General features: G+C 47.8%; 1 non-coding gene across 1 annotated transcript; it reads left to right on the forward strand.

Moving 5' to 3' along the window:
* The first annotated feature begins 6885 nt into the window (after positions 1-6885).
* On the forward strand, positions 6886-6958 carry TRNAW-CCA (transfer RNA tryptophan (anticodon CCA)). Its single transcript has one exon. It is a non-coding gene; the product is annotated as a tRNA-Trp (tRNA).
* Positions 6959-8679: the final 1721 nt, after the last annotated feature.

An 8679-nucleotide genomic window follows, 5' to 3' on the forward strand; every position in this document is an offset into this window, starting at 1 on the left:
TAAAGGCATTTAATCCTCACAACCACCACATGAGGTGGCTACACCTATTATCCCCACTTTGCAGATGAGGAAGCTGAGGCTCAGAGGGATGAGGCCCCTGCCCACAGTCACACAGCAAGGATGAAGCAGAACCAAGATTCAAACCTAGTCAGACCCATTCTGGAGGCCACTCATTGTCCTTTGAAGGCATATCATTATCACTATGGAAGTACCAAACTGCTGGAACTGGAAGGGTCTTCAGTTACTTTTGATTCAGTATGTATTTATTGTCTACTAAAATGTAAGTCATATTATAACACCATTTGCTTAAAAGTATTTGAGGATCGAATTTAGAAAACAATTCCAGGCTCCTCACCATCAATGCCCTGAATGACCTGCCCTTCCCACCCCCCCACAACCCCCATCCCACTCCAGCCAGGCTGGCTGCCTCACAGTTTCCAATTGCTTTCTGATCTCAGGGCATTTGCACTTGCTCCTGCCTCTACCTGGAATGCCCTTCCTCTGGTTCTTCTGGCTTCTTCACATCCTTTAAGACTCAGCTCAAATATCAAATCCTTAGAGGGCCTTCCCTTGCTCCCTCATCTCCCCCATAGTTTCCCCAATATTCTCACCCTGCTTTTTTCCTTTATAGTTTGTAATTATTTTGTTTATGTGCCTGTGTACATGTTCTTTGTCCTACTGCCCTTCTATGATGTAAGCTCTGTGCAAGCGGAACCTAGTATGCAGAGCAGCTAAGCATCTGGGGTGAAGAGCTGAGAGAAGAGCAGACTGGGGTAGGGGGCATTTGGGCTGTCCCCAGATAGGAGAGCAGATGTGTCTGTGGGGCCACAGAGAGCAGGGGGTTACCAGGAAGACCAACTTAATATGAGGAAAGGTCTTTCACATAGTCCTAATGTTCGGACATTGGAAAGGGCTATGTCATCAGGTAGTGAGCTCTCCGTCACAGGGGCTAGGCAAGCTGAGAAAGGACAACCCCTGATCAAGACCACCTGATATGTTGGGGCTGTGGAGAATGGACTCATTACCATAAATGGGGTAGATATCCATTCACTTGCTCATTTACCCATTCGTTCACTATTCTGTCTTCTATCTATCCATTTATTCACCGACTCCATGTTTCCCAAACTGTGCTGTGTGATGGACAACTTTCATGACTTGGCCACGCCCACAGGGCTTCTGTGCTTAATGTCTTAAATATATATATTATGTACATAATATCTTCAGTCAGCCTTGGGAGGCCGACTGAAATTTACATATATTCCATATATGTGTTTTTAAGTCAACTTTATTGAGGTATAATTTACACACAGTAAAATGCATCCATTTAAAGTGTACAGTGCAACACATTTTAACAAATATACACACCCATGTAACCACCACCTCGATCAAAACAGAGAGCGTTTCCATCACTGTCACAAGTTCCCTCGTGACACCAGGCCCCCAGCACCAGCCTGGTCCCAGACAATCACTTTATCAGAAAATGCCAACACTTCTCCAAAGTTTCTCCAGGGCCAGTTTGCATTCCCACCAGCGTTATCCAAACATAAATGAAAAATCAGAATCCCTTACCACAAATAAAAAGTGACAAAAATGAGTAAAATGGAAACAAAACAGTGTTCTCAAATTCTAGCTGAATACCATTGCCTGTAGAAGTTCTGGGTCCAGCTATCTCCAGGTGAGAGAGAGAGAGAAAGAGAGAGTGAGCGCACACCAGCGATCCACAGGTGTTAGAAAGGTGTTACCAGCATCCTTGGAGAATTTCTCCTCGGCCTATTAGAAAATCTGGGAGACAGTAAATGACTTTCTTATGGTGAATTTGTTATTTAATACCTTGTTGCTGTTCACCCACATCATCTTTGGTCCACTCCCACCATCACCCCACTGATGCAGTTTCCATATTTGGGAAACATCACAGCTTTTCATCTCCACTTTCATCCACCCACTCATTCATTCATTTACAAAACAGGTGTTTATTAGTAGCTATCGTGGGCCAGCTGCTGGAGCTATGGAGAAAAACTCTCAGCCTTGAGGGTAGCATAGTGTCCAGCACATAGCAGACTGTGAGCAAATATCTGTTGAATAGATTGTTGTGGGATGAAAGACACAAATACCCATATTCTCCTTGATACTCTAAGCTGTTGCTCTAACAGAGTCTTTCCAGGGTAATCAAGGAAGGCTTCCCTGAGGAGGTGGCCCTTGAGCAGAAACTTGACCACCTCCTTCCACTCATTCTCCTTCCACTCATTTGACAGATCGGGAAATGGAGGCAGAGAGGTAAAATGACTTTCTCAAGGTCACACAGGAAGAAGAGAGGAAATGAGAGATGGGCAGAACCTAGGATTCGGGGCCCCAGCCCACCATTTCTCCCAAGGGCTGGGCCAGGTCCCAGACCAGCAGACAAGAGAGCAGGGCTGAGGAGGGGGCTCTTAGGCCCTAAGTCTGGAATCCATTTGCTCTGGCCCAGTAATGTTTTCCCAGGGAGAAGTAGGAGGCCCTGGCCCTGCCCCTGCCTGTCCCCCATCCCCCCCCACCATCTGCTCCCTGTTTATTTATTTATACTTAAGTCTCACCTCCCAACCCTGCCAGGGGCACAAAACATACTGGCATCCCTGCAGAGAGGGGAATGAGGGGGAGAGAGGCACTGTCAGCCCCCACAGTCAGGGGAAGCCCAGGTCTGAGAGCCCTACTACCCTTGCAGGGACCAGCCAGGATAACTGGGTTCAAATCCCAGCTGTGAGGCCTCCAGGCTATGTGACTGCTCAGTCCTCATCTGTAAAATGGGGTTAATAATAGGACTACTATTTTTACCAACGCATGGGGCTGCTAGTGAGGATCCAGGAACGGGCTTAGGACAGTGGCTGCCACAGACAGGCTCACAAGCGTTTCTGTTGTACTGTGTGACCTTGAGCAACACACTGCTCCTCTCTGGCCCATTCCCTCATTTCTGCAACGGTGGCTAGCTGCACTATCTAAGGGGCTCCAAGCCTAATATCCTAGGATTTGTGAGTGCTACAACCCCGGTACCCTCCCCAGGACCCGCACCCCTGGCCATGGCTGAGATGGATAATTGATGCCAGCCCCTGCCTCCAGTGGACGTTGACTTCCAAAATCCCCTAATCTGCAGGGGAGGCAAAATGACACCTTCCCCAGCCCTGCGCAAGGCCAGGGAAGCCCCTCCTGCGACTTTACCTCGGCTCCTGGAATCGTCCCCGCCCGGAAGGCTAGTCCCGGCTGCCATCCACAGAGGTGCTGCTGTGCTGATTACCACTGCAAATGCAAATCCCAGGAAAGGGGGCCCAGCTGCTCATTAAAGATAATTAGCTCAGGGTCTGTCAGCTGGGAAGGCGCGCTTCTGGACGGGCTGCTCCCCGGGGCTTTGTTCTGGTGCCGCCGTCCACAGGCCCGGCCTCCTCCTCCCTGAGCTGCAGTGGATGGTGGGCACCCACCCCTCCCCAGATCGATTCTCCCCTTTGTCCCTTGTTCCCCTACCTGAGCCTTCATGCCCCCAGGCCCCATTCCCCTCTCAGTGTACAGCTCCCCTTCTGAGCCCCACCTCCTTCTGTTCTGCCAGCTTCCTCTCTGTGCCCCCAGCCTCTCTCTGAGACCCTCTCACCCTCACCAAGTCCCTGTGTATTTCACTGAATCCTCATTCCTCTCTCTGCACTCACGTCTCCTTTGAAGCCCCTCTTCTCTCACTGAGCCCCACTCCTCTCCCTGCATCCCTCTCTCTCAGTCCACTTCCACCTCCAGCCTGTCCCCCACCCCGATCCCCCCACCCCCTTGCACACCACACACTGCTCAGGTACTCACTTGGGATGCATGTGCCAACTAAAGGGCTTTTGGGGGTCACAGGGCATCTAGATAGACCCTCCACTCTGGGGTCCACACTGCCTTCTGGTAGCCACAGGGGGGCAGATTTCTGCAAAGGAGAAAGGAGAAAAGGCAGGGCTGAGGGCCCGCCTCATCAGGGAGTGAGCACCCATCACCTGAACCTCAGGGGCAGAGACCGGCCCAGGGCTGCGAACACAAAGACTCAGCGGCCCCAGGGGACTTGTGCCAGGAGGCCTCTTGGGTCAGCAGGCCTGGCCCAGTTCCACGTTCCTTTGGGGAGGGAAGGTGAGTCTCCATAACCAGAGAGGGACGAGCAGCGGGCGTTTTAAGAGGCCGATGGGGCAGTTGTGGAGACAGTACCCAGCCTGCTGCACTGCCTGCTGGACCGTGCAAAACGTGTTCCCTCTTCCTTGCCTGGAGAAAACTGAGGCTGTCTTTTCACAGGAGAGCCTGAGCTGCGATCAGACCAAGCCGAGCTCACTCCATATCCTAACTTCTTTCCACGACATCCAGGCCAGAGGGAGAGGAGAGGACGTGGGTGAGCCCTGCCCCGTCCCCCTGGACGGCACTGCCTGGTGAGAGGGGGCTGGGGGAGCAGCAACCCCAAGGAGGGCAGGATAAAGGGGGAGGGAGAGAGGAGGCAGGTGTCTGTGGGATCCTCTCTCCTTGCCTCCTCAGGCCTCTCCCCCACCCAAGTGGGCCCCTGACCCCCCCCACCCCGTTCTCATCTGGCCTCCATGTGCTCAGCCTGCACCTGAATACACACTCCCCGACGATCTGTCTTGGGCTGTCAGAGGATCAATGGGGCTCCCAAGGCCCGGCCCAGCAGGAAGCTGCAGGGTAGTCCCTAACGAGAGCTAAGAAGGAGAACAGGGCTGTGAGCCTGGGTCTGGCATCTCGTTGGGGCAGCCTCTGGAAGGCCTGGCTCCCCAGTGGGGAGACCCGGCCACTCTTCTGTGGAGGGGTCCCAGGCTGCTTTCCAGGTTTGCTTCGCCTTCTAATTTTGGGGACCTGTTCCTTCCCCACTCTGGGTCTCGGTTTCCTTATTTGTGAACATGAAGGGATTGCATCTCAGGTGGAAATAAGGTTCTAAAATTAGCAAGAGATCTTTCTTTATGTGCAAATATAAAACGGTCTCCAAAATGTTAAGTGAAATAAAGCAAGATGCAGAGCAATGTGTGTATTCAGCCACATTCTGTGTGCATCTAACTCTCAAAGAGGTACATGTGTGTATTAGCCTGCCTAGTGCATAGTGTGCATAGAACACTTCTGGAAGGACACAAAAAACAGCAGAAATAGGGACGGCTAAGGGAGAGGAACTGGTGGCTGAGATGGGGTAGGAGAGAGACTCATACTCTTTTGTACTGTTGAATTATTGGTCCATGTTCCTGTCTTCTTTGGTCAAATAGGAACTATATTTAATGCAAAATATATCATCCTGCTAGGATGTACGTGGGTAGAAGTATGAAGAGAAGCAGAATATCTTCAGAGTCTCAGTGTGTCTCCCCACAGATATTTATTAATGATGAAGGGAAAAAGAGTAACTCTGCAGTGGGCAAAATCGGCAGAGCCCACCTTAACCAAGTGATCAAAGTGGACATTGATAGTAGTGGGGCAAATTGACATCATATGCCCCCGATAGGAGCTCTGTGAAGTACACAGCATCACTTCTGTGGTCTTATTGCCTGAAGCACTTAACATGAATCCAATCATAAGGAAAGATTTTTAAAAAATCCAAATAGAGGGACAATTTACAAGACAAGTAGCCTATACACATTCAAAAGATGTCAAGGTCATAAAAGTCAAAGAAAAACTGAGGAGCTGTTCCACATAAAGAGACTGAAGAGTCATAAAAACTAAACGGAATATGTATTCTTGATTGGAGGCTGGATCAGAACAAAAAGTTTTTTGTTTGTTTGCTTTAAAGGACATTAGTGGAATAATTGGCAACATTTCAATAGGTCTAAATGTAGACAATAGTATTGTATCAATGTTAATGTCCTGTTTTTTGGATCTGTACTGTGGTTTTGTAAGAGAATGTCCTTATTTTTAGAAAATACACATAAAGTCATTTAGAGGTAAAGAGGCATCACGTCTGCAGTTTACTCCCAGCAGTTCAGACAAAAATGTATGCAGAGACAGAACGGTAAAGCAAGGGTAATAAAATGTTAACATTTGAGGAACCTGCATGAAGGGCATACAGGAAGTCTTTGTACTATTTTTGCAACCTTTCTGCAAGCCTGAAATTGTTTCAAAATAAAAAGTCAAGTAGAGACTTGGCAGAACTAACATTTAGTGGGCATACTTGGCGTCCAGATGCTGTGCTAAGTGCCTCGTACACACGGCCAGATTTCATCCACATAACAGCCCCATGAGAAAGGTGTGACTATTTCCCCTCTGGGCAGATGAGGCACAGAATGAAGCAATTTGTCCAAGGTCGCCCAGCTGGAAGGAGTGATGCAAGGGACTCTTCTTCCACAACATTCTACAGCTCTAGGAACGAAGGGCCTAGGAATCAGAATTCTAGGCTATGAATTGAGGGCTGTGAATTGTTTTCTCAGCACTGAGATTTTGCTGCTATTGGAAAAGTAGCCTGATGTCAATATTCACCCTTCCATCAAGCATTCATTCATTAATTTATCTGTCCAACAACATGTATCAAGCACCTCCTCTCAACCAGCCATTGAAGCTATAAAGGTGAAATGGGATGATCTCTGCCCTTATGGAGTACCCACCACGTGCCAGGCTCTGGGTTCGGCAGGGGGACTAACAGAGATGAGCCAGACCCAGTTTCTGCCCTCCAGAGGCTCATTGGCCATCAGGGGAGACCCGCAGGTAAGCCAACCAAACCAGAAAAGAGAAGTGCAAAGGGCTGTGGGAGCCCAAAGGAGTGGAAGGCAGGAAAAAGTTTCACCTAGGAGAGAGCCTTTAGTGGGATTTGATGGATGTGTAGGAGTTCCTGAAATGAAGAAAGAGGGAAAGGGCATCCTTTTTTTTTTTTTCCTGCTTTGTAGTTCCCTTTTTCTTTTTCATTTAAAAAATTGAGGTGGAACTTCCCTGGTAGTCCAGTGGTTAAGACTCCGTGCTCCCAAAGCAGGGGCCCCGGGTTCGAACCCTGGTCAGGGAACTAGATCCCGCGTGCCGCAACTAAAAGAAGATCCCACGTACCGCAGTGAAGCCCTGGCACAGCCAAATAAATGAATAAATATATTTTTTAAAAAGGTGATCGATATCATCCTTTTTTTTTTAATTGAGGTATATTTGACATATAACTTTATATTAGTTTCAGGTGTACAGCATAATGATTTGATATGCGTATACATTGCAAAATGATCACAGTAAGTCTAGTTAATGTCCGTCACCTTAACATAGTTATAAAATCTTTTTTCTTGTGATGAGAACTTTTAAGGTCTACTCTCTTAGCAACTTTCAAATATGCAATACAGTATTATTAACTACAGTCATCACGCTGTACATTACATCCCCAGGACTTATTCATTTCATAACTGGAAGTTTGTGCCCTTTGACCTCCTTCACCCATTTCTCCCACACCCATCCCCTTAGCCTCTTGCCTCTGGCAACCACCAATCTGTTCCCTGTGTCTATGAGCTTTTTTAGGTTTTTGTTTTTTTTAGATTACACCTATGAGTGAGATCACATGGTATGTGTCTCTGTCTGACTTATTTCACTTAGCATAATGCCCTCGAAGTCCATCCATGTTATTGCAAGTGGCAAGATTTCATTCTTTTTTAATGGCTGAATAATATTCCATCATATGTATACCACATTTTCTTTATTTATTCATCCATCAGTGGACACTTAGGTTGTTTCCACATCTTGGCTACTATAAATAATGCTGCAATGAGGAAAGGGCACTCTTGACTGAGGAATCAGCACAAGCAAAGGCTCAAAGGTAGGGACAAGTGGGTCCTGGGGACAGGGTATGACCTGGGGTGACTGGAACACTGTTGGAAGGGTCAGGAAACAAGACTGAAGAAGCAGCCAAGCCCAGCTGGGAAGGGCCTTAGGTGCCCAGAGTCATTATGATTATGCCCCAGGAGACCAGCTAAAGACATTTTCCTGGGGTTGGGGGGGGAGGTGCTAAAAATAGGGGTGGGAGAGTGGGAGGTACGAGCTATTGGGTGTAAGATAAACAACCAGGATGTATCGTACAACGTGGGCAATATAGCTAATATTTTGTAATAACTGTAAATGGAGTGTAACCTTGAAAAATTGTATTAAAATTTTTAAAAGTTTTAATAAAATAAAAAGTAAAAAAATTTTAAACAATAAAAATAAAATAAAATACTTTTCCCTTCTTCTCTATCCTTCTTCCTCTTCCTCCTCTGCCACCACCTCCTCCTCCTCATTCCCCCTTCTTCTCCTTTCTCTCCTTTTTCTTTTCTTTTCCCCTTCTCCTTCTCCTCCTCCCCCTTTCCTTCCCCTCTCCCCCACCGCCTCCTCTTCTCCCTCCCCCCTTCTACTTCTCCCCTCCTTCCTTTTTGTATCGGTGCGGAGAACAGAGTTAATCCCATTTCTCAAATCATAGCTCATTGTCATCACAGGCTTCATTGTATTTTTTTCCCCCATTTTTCTCCTCAATCCCCACTCTTCTTCCCCCTACCTGAAACCATAATGGGCACCCACTTGTATGGAACTGCTACATCGTGGTGCAAGCAGCATGCAGTGGTGGCAAAGCACAAGGACTCTGGACTTTGATTGTTGGATTCAAAGCCTGGGTCCACCTCCTAGCAGCTCTGTGACCTTAGGCAAGTCACTTAACCTCTCTGTGCCTCCATTTCTTAATCTCTGTAAGATGGTGGTAATATTACTAGTACCTACCTCACA

Source organism: Pseudorca crassidens, chromosome 15 (assembly GCF_039906515.1).
Source record: "Pseudorca crassidens isolate mPseCra1 chromosome 15, mPseCra1.hap1, whole genome shotgun sequence".
Taxonomy (NCBI): domain Eukaryota; kingdom Metazoa; phylum Chordata; class Mammalia; order Artiodactyla; family Delphinidae; genus Pseudorca; species Pseudorca crassidens.